Source organism: Excalfactoria chinensis, chromosome 2, assembly GCF_039878825.1.
Source record: "Excalfactoria chinensis isolate bCotChi1 chromosome 2, bCotChi1.hap2, whole genome shotgun sequence".
Lineage (NCBI taxonomy): Eukaryota > Metazoa > Chordata > Aves > Galliformes > Phasianidae > Excalfactoria > Excalfactoria chinensis.
In genome coordinates, this window is record NC_092826.1 from 3,650,679 (window position 1) to 3,668,073 (window position 17,395).

Here is a 17,395-nt window from a genome sequence, read left to right on the forward strand (position 1 = left end):
AGCCAACCCACTCCACTGTAGGGAACCAATTGGTTTACTACTCTTCTCTTATGGGATCAGATGTGACAGCAATGAACACAACAGAAAAGCTGTCACTAGAGGCAATATACAGAGACTGGACTTCAGATCTAATGACTGAGAATCATTTCATGTGTTAATCATTCTTCTTTGTTGTTCTTTATCCAAGTTGAAGCTAAATCTTAATCTCCTTAATCCCACTATTTCCATGTGAAAGGTCTCCAGGCAATGTGGGAGATAAACTTGTTTATTTCCCTTAGAAGTTATGTCAAGGAGCAGGATGGGAAGATCCGCATAGGCAGGATTTTTTAGCAACAGTCCCCCAGGGTGCAAAAACCGTGTTCTTTTTTCAAACCTGATTAATTCTGCATCAGCTGGGCACATTACAGGCACCATTTTCCTAAAGTCTACAGTGTATATTCCCTGGGCTACAGCTGCTGCTTCTGCCACTACTTGCTATTTCTGGAGTGATTGCATCTGACAAATAGCAATGGGAGAGATTTCAGGAATGACTCAGAGGCAAAGACAATTTCAACTCCAATTTTATATCTGAGGAAAGCTTTTCACTGGCTACAGAAATGTGAATGAGTGAGGCTTCTTCCTGTCCTAACATCCTCTTGGGATATTGTTGAATGTCACATTTCAAGCCCTGGGCACTCCAGAGCCCTTCAGCTTTTTTCTGCTCCAGACAGAAGGGACGATGACTGCCAAATCTTCATCACATTTCTTGGGTTTTTTTCATGTCTGGTCACAATGAGCTGAATTTGGATGTACCCTTTTGTACCTGGAGCAGCCGTCTGTGCTAGGTGTCACCGTACTGTCCCACTTCTATGAGTCACCAGAATTTACTCACTGCCATTAATCAAGTCCGAGTGTCTTGTGGAGCCATCTATATCTATCATTTACGCAGCCTTTCCACTATTGGTCCCTTCTGGTGCCTCCACACTGATTTTCATCCATTCTTGCCAGTCTCAACATTCCTAACAAATAGCAAATGCCTTCTGCTGATAGCATAACCCCACCTTCAAAAGAGGGGAATCCACACACATAGATGACAACTAAACCAACCTGCTTTGAACTTTGTCCCTTGTCCACTTCAGGCCCACAAAGAGCAAATCTGTGACCAACAGACTGATGGGCCTTCCACCACTCAATTAAAACATGCACAGATAGAGGAAAATGGCATTGCTCAGAAACAGTGCTATTCAGATGGGCAAGGATTTGCTGGCTGCTTGATAGTAGCTTAGAAAAGCAGCATATATGCTCAGCAGCAAAGTAAATCTGAGACACTTCTAAAAGTTCCAGCCTCCTGTGGGAAATACTACAGGATGAACAAATTCAGGTTATCAGTCTTCAAATCCTTCAGCTAGAAACAGCTGTAAGGTTTTAATTGTTATAGTGCATCAGCCAAGCGACACACATTGAGACAGAGTTGTACGGTCACACTGAGCTGTCCCAAGAGAAACACTTCCTCCTTCCAGCACCATTTAGCAGACCACACACACTTCCTCTCCCATCCCAAGGAGGTCTGTAAGATGCAATGTCCTCCCTTTAATCCTGCAGCAACATTCAGTCCTGTCACAGTACATCCTCTTATACTCAAAACCAACCCATGTTGCCTTCAGAAGCAAACCACTGCATGTCATCATCAGAGATGCTGGCCAGCCTACCAAGGTCAGCATGCATGGCAGTGGCATGAGCATCCCATGGATGAAGTGATGAATTAGCCTGGTGAAAATAAGAACTGAGTCAGAACTGAGATTGCTCCCCTTCATCTCCAGTCCTTCCCCCAGCACTACACGAGTTCGGGAAGTTCAGCCAACTTCAGGATGTAAAGCAGCATGTGGCAGATAGAGTTGCTTGCAAGCTGCAGCGTTGCTGGGTTGCAGATACAATCCTAGAGCTGGCGTGATCCAATTAAATACGGATCAGGAGTGCTCAGTTTCCAGAGCACCAAGGTTAAAAATATTGATGACAGAACATCAAGCAGGGTCACATTAGGAGAACAGTCATGATTCTTCTGCTACCTGCAGGATCTATTGCCCTGCTAATGGAGACCTAGAAAACCCTTGCTCTTTGCTGGGGGTAACGTTGCCCTGTTATCCTCAGCTTACTAATTCTCCATCTCTGTTCTTGCTTCTGTAAAGCAAGGAGCATCATCTATATCATGAGATCATAGAATCATTAAGGTTGAAAAAGATCTCTAAGATCATCGCGTCCAACCATCAACCCATTTCATTCATGCCCACTAAACAATGTCTCTCAGTGACACATCCACGTTTCTTGACCACCACCAAGGACAGCAACTCCCACCACTTCCCTGGGCAGCCTGTCCCAATGCTTGACCACTCTTTCTGAGAAGAATTTTTTCCTAGTGTCTAACCTGAACCCCCTCCTAGTGCAGCTTGAGGCCATTACTTCTCATCCATAGTATTGCATACTATGGGAACACAGAGATGCGTGCGGTATGCGCCTGCAATCCTGGAAAACCATGTATCCTTTCAAGATACCAAAATCCTTTCAAGAGTAACCTTGGGCATCTTTGCAGACAGACGTGCAGCAGATCACTCATCTCTTTTTCAACAGCTTGACTCAGGCTGAGCTTTCTCTTTGTAGCCTTCTGAATGTAATATCAGGATTAATAGCAGAAATCATAATTAGTATGTTGGACGATCAAAATTAGTTACCTGTTGATTTGAATACCTACTGTTCCTGTCATTGTTATGAATATCAGTACTAGTATGATGGTAATTGTTGTGATTCTTCTGGCAATTGGAAGAATAATTTGGTCACTGCTGTTATTTTATGTTGATGTCATTGACCTGCAACCCTGAAGCACCTCTGAGGTGATCCTAGAGGTCTTTTCCAAACCTTAACGACTCTATGATTCTCTATGAGGTGGGGACATGAGATGGTGTTGTCAGCACACAGGCATGAGCAAACAGGAGCTGGCCTACCAGCCTGGGAGTCAGGTTATCCAGAGGCGTTCCCCATCTCCACCACAATCTCCCTATGTGACCTCAAAGGAAGCATTTGGAAAGCCATTGGGAAAAGTAGGCAGTTGCAGGTTTGTGACTCTTAATTGTGGGTGTCTCCAAGGGTGTAGGTGACTGATTTCATGTTACATCCATCAGGGACCAAAACAGCACTGCCCAGTAGAGGCTAAGAAGCAATTCAACTGGCTGAATTTTCATCTAAGCACACCACGCATTATTTGAGATGTTCAAAGTCTCTCCAGCTGAAACACACCCATGCTCTTCATTCCACCATAACCACCAGTTATGTGGGGATGCTATGTCCCACTTCTCTGCATCTGCATGTTTAGACATGCTGCCCTCCATGATAAGAAGAGTCCAGATCTCTGCCCTTGACTGATAGGTATCAACTCTATGAATAATAACAAAGGAGGTATGCTTGGTGGTAAAGCCATGATGCTCAGCTTCTGATTCAAGTTATAGCACTGGGCACTGGTATGAATCTAGTTTGGGTTTATCTTGGATGTAAGATCTGAAAATGGATGAACTAAACACTATGTATATTGCATGGCTCACATGCTTCTATCTTTCCTCCTTCAGTTCCAAACTTAAAATAACTTGCTGTGCCTGGACCTCTCTCCGCAGAATTTAAAAACTCACAGCAAAAAAAAAAAGATATTCACATCAGTTTGGTGATCCAGCATTGCCAAGATGCAGCCTTACTGTCACCAGGGAGGAGAAACTCAAACTTTAATGTAGGGCTCAAAAGGAAAGAAACTAAGTTGGGAATTTCTTAAGCCAGTTTCACCACAAAAAAATATAACATCTTGTTAAATGGTCCAGTGTTGCTTCCTGCCTCTGAAGGCACTGTAAGAAGATCACAAGCCTTGCTTGCGTTAATGTTATCCTAATCCCAACATGAATAGCCTTGGTCAAGGACCACTACAGCAGTATGAGATTCAGAAGTATCTTCTCTGCTTTGATGTCATAGAATCAGACAGATCTCCATCTGAATATTGGGTATAGGAGTCAGGGCATTGCTGTGGATTTTAGTAACATTAGGGTGAAAGAACTCCCATGTAAACAGTCCCATCAGTGCACCTTATCTTGGGATTGTTTAGCTTGGAGAAGAGAAGGATCAGGGGACACCTCATTGCAGCCTTCCACTACTCGAATAGAGCTTACAAGCAGGAAGGAGACTGACATTTTACACAGTCTGATAGTGATAGAACAAGGGGGAATGTCTTTAAATGAAAAGAAGGGAAAATTAGGATAGATGTTAGGAAGGAAGTCTTTCCTCAGGGGGTGGTGAGGCACTGGAACAGGTTGCCCAGAGAGGTTGTGGATTCTCCATCCCTGGAGGCATCGAAGGCCAGTTTGGGTGGGATCCTGTGCAGCCTGATCGGGTGAGTGGCAACCCTGCTCACAGTAGTGGGGTTGGAACTAAATGACCTTCAGGGTCCCCTCCAACCCAAGCCATTCAGTGATTCTATGATTCAGATAAGGGGCATGTAGGGTGATACTTTGCAGTTCCTTGTTACATGGCTCCGCACTTCAACTCATCCAGGAAGCCAGTGCCCATCTGGGAATGAGAAGACAGTCCAGCTCTGCCTCCTGACCATATTCTCAACAGTAATTCACCACTTACTCGCCACAAAACCAGCACTGGTCCTGCATGCCATCCTCTCTCCTCTCCATGACTAACCCGTAGGAAATTCCTTGTACTCCCCCCAGATGTGCAGCAGATTGAATTAGAGACCTTCTGAAGTCCCTTCCAACCTGAACCATCCCAGAACTGAAGAATCCAACAATAGAGTGCACATGTCCTGTGTGAACATTGTGCCCAATGGTGCAGCCTCACATCAGGAAGGGCACTCATAGGGGCATGATTTTATGTCTTCCAGGTTAATGGTGTTTGTGCCACCTGTCCTTCATTCACATTTCACCTATACTGAGAAGCCTGAGCCTGCTCACAGATGGTGTGGAAGGGTCCACAGCCACCACAGATCTCCCAGATAACACCATCACTGTGCCTACGTGACTCACAACCAGTTCCTCACTGTCCTCACCCCAGGAGAAATTAACTCCTTCCCACCCACACCATCACACCCAGCGAGCCCAGCTGTTACCTGGTGACCTGCTAACAAACATAACCACAAACAAACACGCATCGCAATGCTGGCGAGCTGTCTGAGACACAAAGGGTGCCAGTGGGCAGCTTGGTCTCTTCTCTGGGTCAGGAATACCTCTGCATTCCCCATCTCCAGCACCATGATTTGGAGGCACGGATATTTCAGTTGGGTGAGCCCCAGGTCTTGTGCTTATAGGAGAGTTTTGCAGAAGTGATAGCACCTGGTATAACACAGTGCAGTGCTAACACAGCCCCTGTGTTAATCCATTGGTAATTTGTCCACGTGCAAAATCAACAGTGGGGCTTGGTCTGCAATGTAGCTCTCTTAACACAGATCAAGGAGCTCGGTGTGTCCCATTCACTGAATAGCATGCTCACAGTCCCAGAGCCCCAAGCACTGAAAACACAGCCAGAATGAGGGCATCAGTAAGACATAAACAGGAAGAGTAAGAGAAATCTGTGTGTCACTGATGGGAGGGCCTTGTTTCCAAAGAAACTGGGTGGATCCTCAAACCGCAGAGAGCAGGGTTGGGAAGGAGGTGAAGAGGTGACCTCCTCCTTTCCTCTGCCCCAAGGCAACAGCAAGTGTGCCTGAACAGGTCTTTGGTTCTCCCAGTTTAATCTGCCCTTGAAACATCCCGGTTTACAACGTTAGCTATCCTCAGCTCTGCTAAGTCTTTGCCTTTGTTTCCCTATCTGTAAAAGGGGAAACAACCAGAACATGAGGATCCATTGCTGGGTTACTGGAGTGGAAGTGCGAAGAGGAACCTTTGGCTAATGATTTGCTGACATTCCATGAAAAGCAAGAAATAAGCATGGAATATTGTGTACTTAGGGGTGTTCCCACCTGCTGATGTTGGTTTGGTACAGCTACAAGGCAACATCAGCCTTACACAAGATGGTCCAGGCATGTACACAAGAGCGTGTTTAGTTCTTCTTGTGCTCCTCCAAGCATAAGATGAGTGTATGCTTTGCAGAGCAGTTCCCAGTGCAGGAACTGCGACCTGATTACCTAGAGACATCATGTACCTCCTTCTAACTGCAGGCTGAAACACATTTTGTGTGCTTTTTATTATTGGGCATGGAAAATGTTGTATATCACAGTGCTGGACATCCTTAAAAAGGTCAACACTTGGGCCAGCATCCTGCTTCATCAAGGATAATGGCACAAAGGTTATTCATTTTGTCATATACTGCATACATATGATGGTTATGTGAGAACTGGATCTCAAATGCAATCAAATGTGTGCTTGAAAAAGGGCTGCACTTTTATGGCACTAATTGTAATACCCTCAAGCTTTGAACTATATTGCTTTGGAAGCCATCGTGGTTTAGTGAGCATGGTGGTGAAGGGTTGGTGGTTGGGCTGGATGATCATAGTGATCTTTTCCAACCTTAATGATTTGATGTTTTTCAAGCTCACATACTCTCCTACATTATAAGCAGCATTTAAACTTATATCCCATAAATCTCCAGTGATTCTAATTTGATCATTGCCAGAGTATGGGGAAAAGGAAGGATGACAGGTAGGGAGTTGTTAAACACATTTGGAGAATGGTTCTGGTACCTGTATAACCAGAGCTAAGGGTGGTTTGATATCCCATATGTTACCGTGTTTAGCTCTGAAGTCACTGCTCCAGTCACTGCTTGGAACACTAAACCTGTGCCATTAAATCATCTCACAGCTCTCTGGGGGACAGTTAAGACTCAGGATGGCCTCTAGGTACTGCTGCACAATTTAGCTGTGTTTAAATCCCCTCAGCTGAGAAATATGATGAAAATGTATCTAGGAGACCAGTGACCAGCAATTCAGCTTCTATTCTTGACAGATGCTCAAGCCCAAATTTCCACTGATAGCAATTATGGAAAACTTGGACCTCATGATTTATCCAAGGCTCTTAAGAGCTTAATATTTGCTGTTCTTCCAGCACGGAAATGCAAAGTTTAAATATAAAACCTTCCTTGAAAAGTTCTGTACTATCCAATCAGCCAGTAAATTTCTTACAGATGATAGCGCACTGATCCTGGCATAATCCAATGTTTCATAAATGTCTTAAAAGATTAAGGCAGCATTTTCTGCCCGAGTGACAGAGGAGATTCGCATCTCTGCAGAGTAAACACTGGCAGCAGTATTGCATAAGAGCCAGCGATTTTGCTAAAATTCTCCTCTGTGCTTCCTTACAAGGGCAATTACATAATCAGAAACCTTCATCTATCAAAAGCAATCCTACTCATTAAACAAGATGCTCTACTAAATGCACAAGCACACAGCGAATAGGAAGAAAGGGAAGGTAGCTGAGCTGCATCGCCCGACTGACTTTGAAAGAGAATTTAACTTGTTAATAATGACTCAGCCTTGCTTTTTTTCCCTTTTGTTCAATATCCAGCTGCAGTGCTGGGAGCGTGAGTCTGGTTGTAACAACATCTTTTGCACCTGCAACATGCAAGGCTCTGTGCTGATAGAGTTCATAGGATGATAGAACCATTAAGGTTGGAAAAGATCACTAAGATCATCCAGCCCCACCGTGACCACTAACCATCTCCTTCAGTTCCACACCTGCATGTTTTTTAAACACCTCCAGGGACAGTGACTCCATCACCTCCCTGGACAGCCCGTTCCAGTGCTTTATCACTCCTTCTGAGAAGGAATTTTTCCTAATGTCCAAGCAGAACCTCACCTGGCATAACTTTGAAGCCATTTTCTCTCATCCTATCACTAGTTACCTGAGATAAGTGTTCAACCCCCACCTCACACACCCCATCCCTTGTAAAAGAGAATAATTGTATGTGCAAAGGAAGAAAGGCAGAGAAAGACTCAGCGGCTGAAAGAAGATCTCTTCTTACAAGCCTCAACAGCAGCCAATAGTAACCACAGATTAAAGTCAGTGCAGGCAGTAGTGGGTGTCAGCATGCAAAATTGTCATCTATACTCTGTGCCATCTATGGAGAGACATCAACAAGGATAAGACCTTCCAGGCATCAACGCTACCTCAGTGATGCTAAGGATGGGAACATCTGGGTTTGGGATGGGCTTTACAACTCAGTTCTTCTTACTGCCTTGTCATGGTGCATCTGGACAGAGAAATTAAGGGACAGAAGGGCTGGATTTACTGCAGGCAGACTCCTCTAAGGCATAAGTAATTCACTAAAGTACCTTCTCTCAGCAGGAGAAACCTTCCTGGCTGTTGCTAAAGAGCAGGAAAAAAATATTCCCTACTGAAATCTGGCAAGCTAACTGCACAGAGAGGGCATTTTTGGCAGAGTTCCTCTAAGAAAGAACAAGGTAGTATGCTAAGTGGATGAAGGCAAGTGGGAAGCAAAGGAAGGAGACCGCAACAGTGAAGTCAATTGGGTAGGAGATCAGAGTCTGTGAGACAGCTCAGGACTGAGTTTTGAGTTGGAAAGGGAAATGAGCACAAGGAAGAAGATCTGAAGCAAGGAAGAAATAGGACAGGGAGAGAGGGGGGTGAGCATCTCCAAGTGCTTGCCTGGGGCAGAAATGGGAGAGACCTGAGGTACATCACAGCTGTGACCTGCCAGAGTTTCCGGGCCTTATATAGGGGCCATCTCACCTTCAGAGCAAAAACATGAAACTTTCACTCAGACCTTTATTTCTGAAAAGGTCCATTCAGGCTGATCCCATAGTGATCTGAAAGTCCCATGTTTTCTTTCACCATCATTTCTTTGACTTCCTTTCAGACCCCTTAGGTTTCAAAGCTGAAGGGATGAAACAACCCCATCGCCACCACTCACTCAAGTTCAGTATTCTCCTCTAGTAAATAAATCCCTGCCTCTGAAGCTTCAGCTGATTCCCCTGAGTAGCAAAAAATGTTTGTTACAATAATGGTAGTGAAATACTGGCACAGGTTGCCTGGAGAGCTGGCAGATGCCCCATCTCCCTGAAGACATGCAGAATCAGGTTGGATGGGGCCCTGATCAACATGATCTAGTTGTAGGTATCCCCATTCATTGCAGGGGAGTTAAACTAGATGGCCTTTAAAGGTCTCTTCAGACTCATGATTCTATGATAATTACTTTTTCAGAGCCTGGAAGTTATTAAAGAATGGTTTTGGAGACCTTTAGAGACTTCTCTGCATTAAAGTGTAGTGCAATCACTGCGCTGTATTTCCATTAGTCAAGGCAATTGAGAGAGGCCTCTTTCTAGCAAATGGTATTTGCAAAATGGGGTAAGAATTTTGGTATCTCGGATCTTTAGTCCTTCGCCTGACCTGGCTGCAATAGATAATGGCTTCAAAGAGGGAACCTTCAGGGGGAACATTCACATTATAAGAAAGGGAGACAGCATTTGTATCCCCAGTAAACTGTAATCAGCATCCTTACCTCCTGACCGTGATCTGTGTGGAAGGCAACTGCCTGACTAATTGTTTGACATACGTTCATGCAGGTGGTCGTGCAGTGAATAGACTGACTGAAAGCATGCTTCAAATCCATGCACGAGGTTGGTTACGGGAAACAAAGATTCTTATTGGAAAGCATTAATGCTGGAACTAAAAACCTGTTGTGCTCTGCCCATGGGAATGCTGCAGCTTATCTGCCCAACAATGAGAAAGCAACACAGCCATGCCAGCAAGCCAGGAAACAGCAGCAGGATTAATTAGTAGAGCTCAAAACAACAACAAAAAATGCAATTCATACCATATTCAGAGGACAAACCTGTTCTAGGAAGCCACTTCTAAATGTTCAAGGATGAGAGGAAACAAGAAAGCAAGGCTTTTAAGATAATTTAGTCTTTGCCAATGATGCCCTGCGATTGAGTTTCCACAGGCCATAGCAAGGTAGTACATGGGCTATGGTGGCAAATAGGGGCTCCCTTCCATCCTTCTGAGTCTCGGCAGGGTAAACATGATGCTGGGATGGTAGAAATGTCAGAGCCTGTGCCAATCAGAAATAAAAATACATGGAAAACTGCTGATGTTGCTGTCAAGGAGATTGATGAGCTGAACTAAGTTAGAGCAGGTCATTTCCAGAGTGCTTGAAAACTGCCTTCAAATTATCCGGTCAAATGAGCGTTCAATAAGCAGAGACTCCTTTTGGGCCTTCAGGGGAATTCAGACAAGAGGTTTATTCAGCTGTTGGGTGATGACTAAAACTTTCTGAATCACGTGGGGGATAAATTATTGCTGCAAACCAAAGACTCAGCAGACCTGCAGGGCAGGCTTGGAGGAAACCAGGGTATGAGCTGGTGCAGGGTCCTTCCGAGCTCTCTGGGGAAGCTGATTGCAAGAAGAGGATTTTTTTGCTTGGGTTCATTTTTAGTCCATTTTCCTATGTGGCTAGGAAATCCCCTTATGCAGTTACTGTGCATGTCTGTTCCTCTCCCCTTGCCCAATAACTGTCACCCCAGGACTCACAAATGTACAAAGAATGACTGTCTTGTGGATGCTTTGAAAATGGATGGGCAAAGAGAGCACAGAGCTTGGGATCAGTGTTTGAGCGAAGTGCCATGGGGTCACAGTCCCTCTGTCCCCTCTATATTACCAGGGTACAGGGCCAACCTCTGCAGAAAAGCTGGAGGATATTCACCCTCAGACACACATCAGGTTATGGAGATGGGCAGGAGATGGAAGCCATTCCCATCTTGTGGGTACTCTCTATGCCCACTGTCAGCCAAGGCTAAACATGCACTGAGACCCCACAGCTGTGCACACAGAAGGGATCTGGAGAGTTTCTGTAGCCTGTAGTCTGGCAGAGGACTATCAGAGACAGGTGTAGGGCATTAGTAAGGTTAATGACATTTCATTAGATGAAGGGCTACACAAATAACATATCCATGGCACAAAGGGGAGCAAGTCTACAAGATCTCAGAACATTTATGTGTGCACCATCTCAGGACACCTGGGCTGGGAGATAAAGGTCAATGGGTAAATCCTGGTAACTCACTGACAGGACAAAGAAAACCATCACTAGCAGATCCTCCAGGAGACACACACACACAAAGCATATAATACCAGCAAGTTGTCATCCACTAAGGAGGATCCCAAGAGACTCAGCAGATAGCATCCCTTGCATCCACAGTGTTGCAGGGAATCCTGGACAGACGGGTTGGATACTGATGTTTCAGTGCTGAATTGGTAGTTATGCATTTCTTGATGCATATACAATCATAGAATTGAGTCGGCAGGGGCCTTTCAAGGTTATCTAGTACAACTCACCTTCACTGAACAAGGGTCATCTATGGCTAGATTGGAGTGCTCAGAGCTCGGTCCAGCCTGACCTTGAATGTCTCCAAAGATGACACCATCTTGTAGTGGTTCTCTGTCTGTGCAGAGGTACTACTCAATTCCAAAAAGCAAAACCAGCAAAAGTGTGAATGCAACGAGTGATAACAGGTTTGGGTTGCGTTTGGTTTTAAAGTTAAACCATCTTCCACTCTACAAGGTCTCATATTGTGCATTATGACATTGTCACAGGACCATTTCCTACAGCCACAACTAGCGTTTGCTCCTTCATCTTCTCCCTGGGCGCTCAGGGGAAGATAATGACTGCCTTCTCTATAGCCTCCATATAAACAGTGGAAGAGTTTACATACCCCTGAGCATCTGCTTTTCCAAAATGGTCAAACCCACCTCCTTCAGCCTCTTCTCATATGTTTTTTTTTATCCCACTGGACTTGGACAAGTTTGTTGGTCTCTCTTTTACTGGAAGACTCAAAACTGAATACGGTGCTTCAGGTTCAGATTGGTTGTTAGGAGAAAATTCATTTCAGAAAGAGAAGCATTAGAACAGGCTGCCCAGGGAAGTGGTAGAGTCGCTGTCCCTGGAGGCATCCAAGGAAAGGTTACATTGGGCCCTAGGAGACATGGTTTAGTGGGCATGGTGGTGATGGGTCAGTGGTTGGACTAGATGATCTTAGTAGTCTTTTCCAACCTTAATGATTCTATGATTCTGTGATTATATGAAACAGAAGAGAATCATCATTTCCCAGAGCCTGCTGGCTTTGCAAAGGATGTGCAGGCACACATATGCTTCATGCAAGAGAACACCAGCTCCCAATTAAGTCTAGTAATGGATGAATCAAAGCCATCTCAGAAAGGCCAGATAGTCCTGCTTTCCCACCCAGTAACATCTTTGGAAATCTCACTTGAGAATGAGCCCGTAGGTACATCTTGTTACTTGACAAATATCTGGCTTTGAGCAACAAGCATTTGCACCTTTGACAGAAAAGCTTTATGTATTCGTTGTTGTGAACTAGCGTTCCTTACTCCATTTTGATTTCTGTGTCCACATCACACTGCCTGGCAAATCGTCTCCCACAGCACCATGTCTGCTGAGCAAAACAGAGCAATTAGGAGCAAACAGAGGAGAAATGAACAATAGATGGCTCCTGCCAGCATGGAGATGAAAGAGTGCATTTAAATCATTAAGAAAATATAACTTTGTTGTTGTTGTTGTTCCAAAGCAGGAGCTCAGTTCAGCCTTTAATTACTTCCTCACCCCTACAGGCTCCATTAGCCTGTTATTCCCTGGCTGACAGTCATAGTCCAGAAGTGAGAGCTATGAGACAGGACGCCTGGGTTGCCTCCTGAAGTCTGCCCCTGACCTGCTGTGGGAAACACATCTCAGCCCAGCTCCTGATGGGTTGTGTTTGTACATTTTGAGACCAAGCCTGCCCGAGCGGTAGTTTTGTGCAGCATGCGTCACTGCAGCTGTGGTTTCCACTGCACTTATCATTATGGCACTGTAATGCTTCCTTGTCTTATAGAAGTGTCAGGAAGATTAGTTGATGTTTGCTCAGCGCTGGACAGATGCGAAGAGAGGGGAAAGGTCCCCTGCCAGCTCTTCCTTCTCACTGAACAAATGTAATTCTCTCTCATGATGTTTTCAAGCTCTGCCAGGATCCCTCTGCTTGCCTTTACCTCCTCCCCCATTGTGACCCTTGCAGACCAAGGTCCCAGAGCACAGCTTCTACACTCAGCACATCTGGGACTTTCTCACAGGAGGCTTTTAAAAAGCCCTTCTTCTTTTTCAGATTCACTCCGGACAAACTGAGAAGCATCCTTGCTCTGTCTTTGTCAGCCCAGCACAGCTGCAGGGAAAGGGCACTCCAACAGCAGAGGGTAAGAGAAGGAAACAAAGTCATCAGCATCACTTCAGGAGAGCAGAACACACCTGGCTGCAGTGGAGAAAAGGGGTGGAATAAATGCATTTGCTTCCAGCTGTCAGCTGAATTCTGTGAACAGCAGTTCAGTCGATGCCAATAATACCCCATAAACTATGTTCCTTAGTACCACATCCATACTTCTATTAAGCACCTCCAGGGATGGTGACTCAACCATCTCTCTGGGCAGCCCATTCCAGCATGTGACCACTCATTGAGAGAAGAAGTTTTTCCTAAAATCAAACTTGAACCTCCCCTGACACAACTTGAGGCCATTCCCTCACGTCCTGTCACAGTTAAGCAGTAGGAGAGGCTGACCTCCAGCTCACCACAATCTCTTTTTAGGGAGTTGTAAAGGGCAGTAATGTCTCCCCTGAGCCTCCTCTGCTCCAGAATAAACAAGCCCGCCCAGTTCCCTCTGGTGCTCCTCATAAGACTTGTGTCCACTCACCAGCTCTTGTGGTTGGAGATAAGACTGCTGGTATTATATCACTCATTAAAAACAGGAGGGCATCCAACTAAGTTTGTCTCCAACCTCAGCTCCAGATGGCTGGACATGGTTGGGTTTTCTCAGTGTGGCTGTAGTATTGTTTACTCCCTGGGATCTATTTGCATTGACCTCATCCAGGTCAGCTCCTTCACTTCTGTACTTCACCGCTGCTCTGGGCTACAGAACACAGCTGTGCCTGGTCATTCCCAGTGGCTGAAAAGAGCATTGCTCTGTTGCTCTGATCACTTTGATTTTTTTCTCAAGGCCACATGTTATGGGATTGTTCCATTTTGCACTGCACTGGTGCAATGACCTCCGAGACTAAGACTTTACCCTCAGTAATCTTGAGCATCTCCATGACCACGTCGTTCTGGTTATCTCATCGGTGCTGCTTTTTGATTTCAGTCAAACCTCCTCCCTATTGTTCAGTGCTGTCACAGAAGCCACCTTGCCTTTCCACTGCTGATTTTATTGACATCCAAGATATAGCAGCTCCTGCCAGCTGGGACACAGCAGGATCCCAGAGCAGTGCGAAAGCCTTAGGGGTGATCCACACAGTGCCTGGGCTGCAGCTGTATCTCAAGAGAAGGAAAGCTAGCGTGTGAGATCTGACAGGCTCATAACAAACCCAGCTGGCTGGCACACACACCTAGCCCAAAACACCCCAGGCCACCACCCTCCCACCCTCCTGATACCATCACACCCCTCTACATTTAATTAAAAAGGGATTAAAGCAGGCTGCAGGGACGTGGGCGATGGCTGAGGTCAGGGGGTGCCTTAAGAACAGATGCCAAGTCCTGCAGCTGGTGCTGGGACATTGGGCTATCTGCTGGCAATGCTGACTTCTCCAGAATTCAGGCAGGTCTCATCTGAGACCCAGGCAACGCATCCAGGCTGCTCTTCTCTTGTAGAGCTGCTCTGGGAGGAAATCTGGGGCTAGGGAAGGTACAGAAGCCCACAGGGGGACACTCATGCCATAGGGAAGGTAGTGGACAAACAGGATCATGACACATCTCCAAAGCTTCTGCATCACAGTCACTACGTGTCACCAACACAGCCCTATTGGAGAAGTTCAGCTAAGGCAAGCAGTTCTGTCGCAACCCTGCAGGGCTGTTCCAGCCCCTCCTCAGTTCCCAAAATGGGATTATTTCAGCAAGGAGAGCTCTGAGGCTTTTTCCACCCAGTTAGTCTCTTCCCAGATCCAGCCTCACAGAACTCTCTGGGAATATGTCTGTGGATGGGGTACAGTGCCAAGGAGATCCCGTCTCACCTCCGTGGTTAGCTGCAAGTCACCTCCACAATGGTATTAACCACTAATATCAGTGAGTTTCACCTTTAAAGGAGTATCATATCCCTTGCTTTGAGAGGGTCATTTTTCATCTGTGCATCTCCAGGAACAAAGTCAATGGTGTAAATGAGAAGATCCCACTATGGAGAACGACAGAGATCAACAGGAAGGAATAGGAAGAAATGGAGGTACTGTAAAGGTTGGAATTAGCTATCACAGAAGTGACTACATGGGCCCCTGCCTGATGCCCACCTCTGAGTGATAGGACATGGTGACATGGTGTGTGTTGGCAGAAGATGTGATGTCTCAGGCTGGTGGGTGGACTGGACCATAGCAATGTCCCCAGCTGTGAGCCCTCAAGCCTCTCAGATTGCCTTATGCCACAGAAAACTCATCTGGAGGGCACAAGCTGATCCCTCATCAGCAGTTCAGGGGTTCAGTCCCAGCAGGTAGGACAGGCCCATTCATGGCAAGCAAGAGCTCCCCATTTTACCAGAGCCAGTCATGCATTTTGCTTCAGTCTCAAACACTGATCTTCCACAGTGGCTTGGCCTGATGAGCTCAACATAGCTCCTGCTGTCCTTTTAAGGTCTTTCTATTAGTTCCTGGACCTTAGCATCCATTCTGCTCAGGCTCTGACCTCTCTCTTAGGTCATAATAAATGCTCTCAGTCCTTGCTGCCATCCCTATAGTCCTGTCACCCAGCCTTGGAAAGTTTTCTTCCTCCACATTTTGTACTTGCCAGAAATCAGCTGATTCATCACTCTCTGCCTCAGGCAACCCACGCAGCCACCGATGATTGAATTACTTAATGATTAAGCAGGGCCTTAAATCTTTGCAGCACTTAACATGTATTGACTAATTAATCAGAGCACCTACCTGAGGTAGGTTAGGTTCAGTCTTGCAAACAAACATGCCCACAGCTGCCTCCTGGGTTGAAGGCAGGTCTACCATCCCCATTGCCCACATGCCCAAGGGACCCGTGAAGCACTGCCTTACTGTGTTGTAGGATCTGCTGGGACTTCAGAGGTCACAGCACTCAGAAGACCACGTCCATCATAGAAACACAGATTGGAAAAGACATTTTAAGATCTTCCAGTCCAGTCATCAACCCATCACATTTATGCCCACTAAACCATGTCCTTCAGTGCCACATCTACCCTCTTCCTGAACAACTCCAGGGACAGCGACTCTACCACCTCCCTGGGCAGTGGGTTCCAATGCCTCACCACTCTTCCTGAGAAGAAATTTTACCTAATTTCCAACCTGAACCTCTCCTGGAACAAACTAAGGCTATTTCCTCTTGTCTTACCATTAGTTACCTGAGAAAAGAGGCTAACCTCCACCTTGCTACAGCTTCCTTCCAGGGAATTCTAAAGCCTGAGCTTGACTGGGCTTTTCTCCTGCATTTTCTCTGGCCTTGAATGACTTTGTCCCATGATTCTCTCCTTTCTCCTGCCACCAACGACAATCACAATTCACCAAGCTTATGGACACTCTACAAGCAATGAGGTGAGCATGGGACCCTGTTGGCTTTGCTGATGCAGAACAAACCTGGTTTCCTACCCAACAAGCCCGGGGTCCTGATCCTGAGCAAACCATTTTCCTCCAATGCACTCACTTTTCACCTAGGAAAGTATAAAGGAAAGTGCAACCTTGTGTCCTGCAAGCTCCCAACTGCTAACCAAGGCAGGTATCACCATAGAATCATAGGATGGCTTAGGTCGGAAGAGACCTTAAAGATCATCTAGTTACAACCCCTCATCTGCAGGCAGGGTTGACACCAGATCAGGCTGCCCAGGACCCCATCCAACCTGGCCTTGAATACCTCCAGGAATGGGGCATCCACAGCTTCTCTGGGCGACCCACTCTAGTGCCTCACCACTCTCTGAGTAAATAATTTCTTCCTAACATCGAACCACTTAGACCTTGCACTCGGCCTTGTTGAACTTCATTTGGTTCACGTGGTCCCATGGTCAAGCCTGTCCATGTTCCTCCGTATGGTGTGGTGTTCCTTTCTCCTCTTTCATCAAGTTCAGGATCCCCCATCACAAGATGTACATGACAGTATTTTACTTCCTGCCCCCAGATGATTTTAGCCTCTATCCAGGTCCCTCAAGAAGCTCATGCCCTTTTCCTGTCTCCCTGTCCGAGGCTTCAGGTAATGAGACTTGAGAGATGCTTGATGGAAAGGACCTGGCAGCAGAAAGGCACCCTGCAGATCTGCAGTGGTGCAAAGCAGCCATGCAGAAGAGAGCTCAATGTGAACAACCTTGCCCAGGAAAGATCAACAGAGTCAGGGTCCCTCTGCTTCAGCCATGTGGTGCCTGCAAACAGCTAGCTATGAGCTTGAGCCAAAAGCATCGATGTGCAG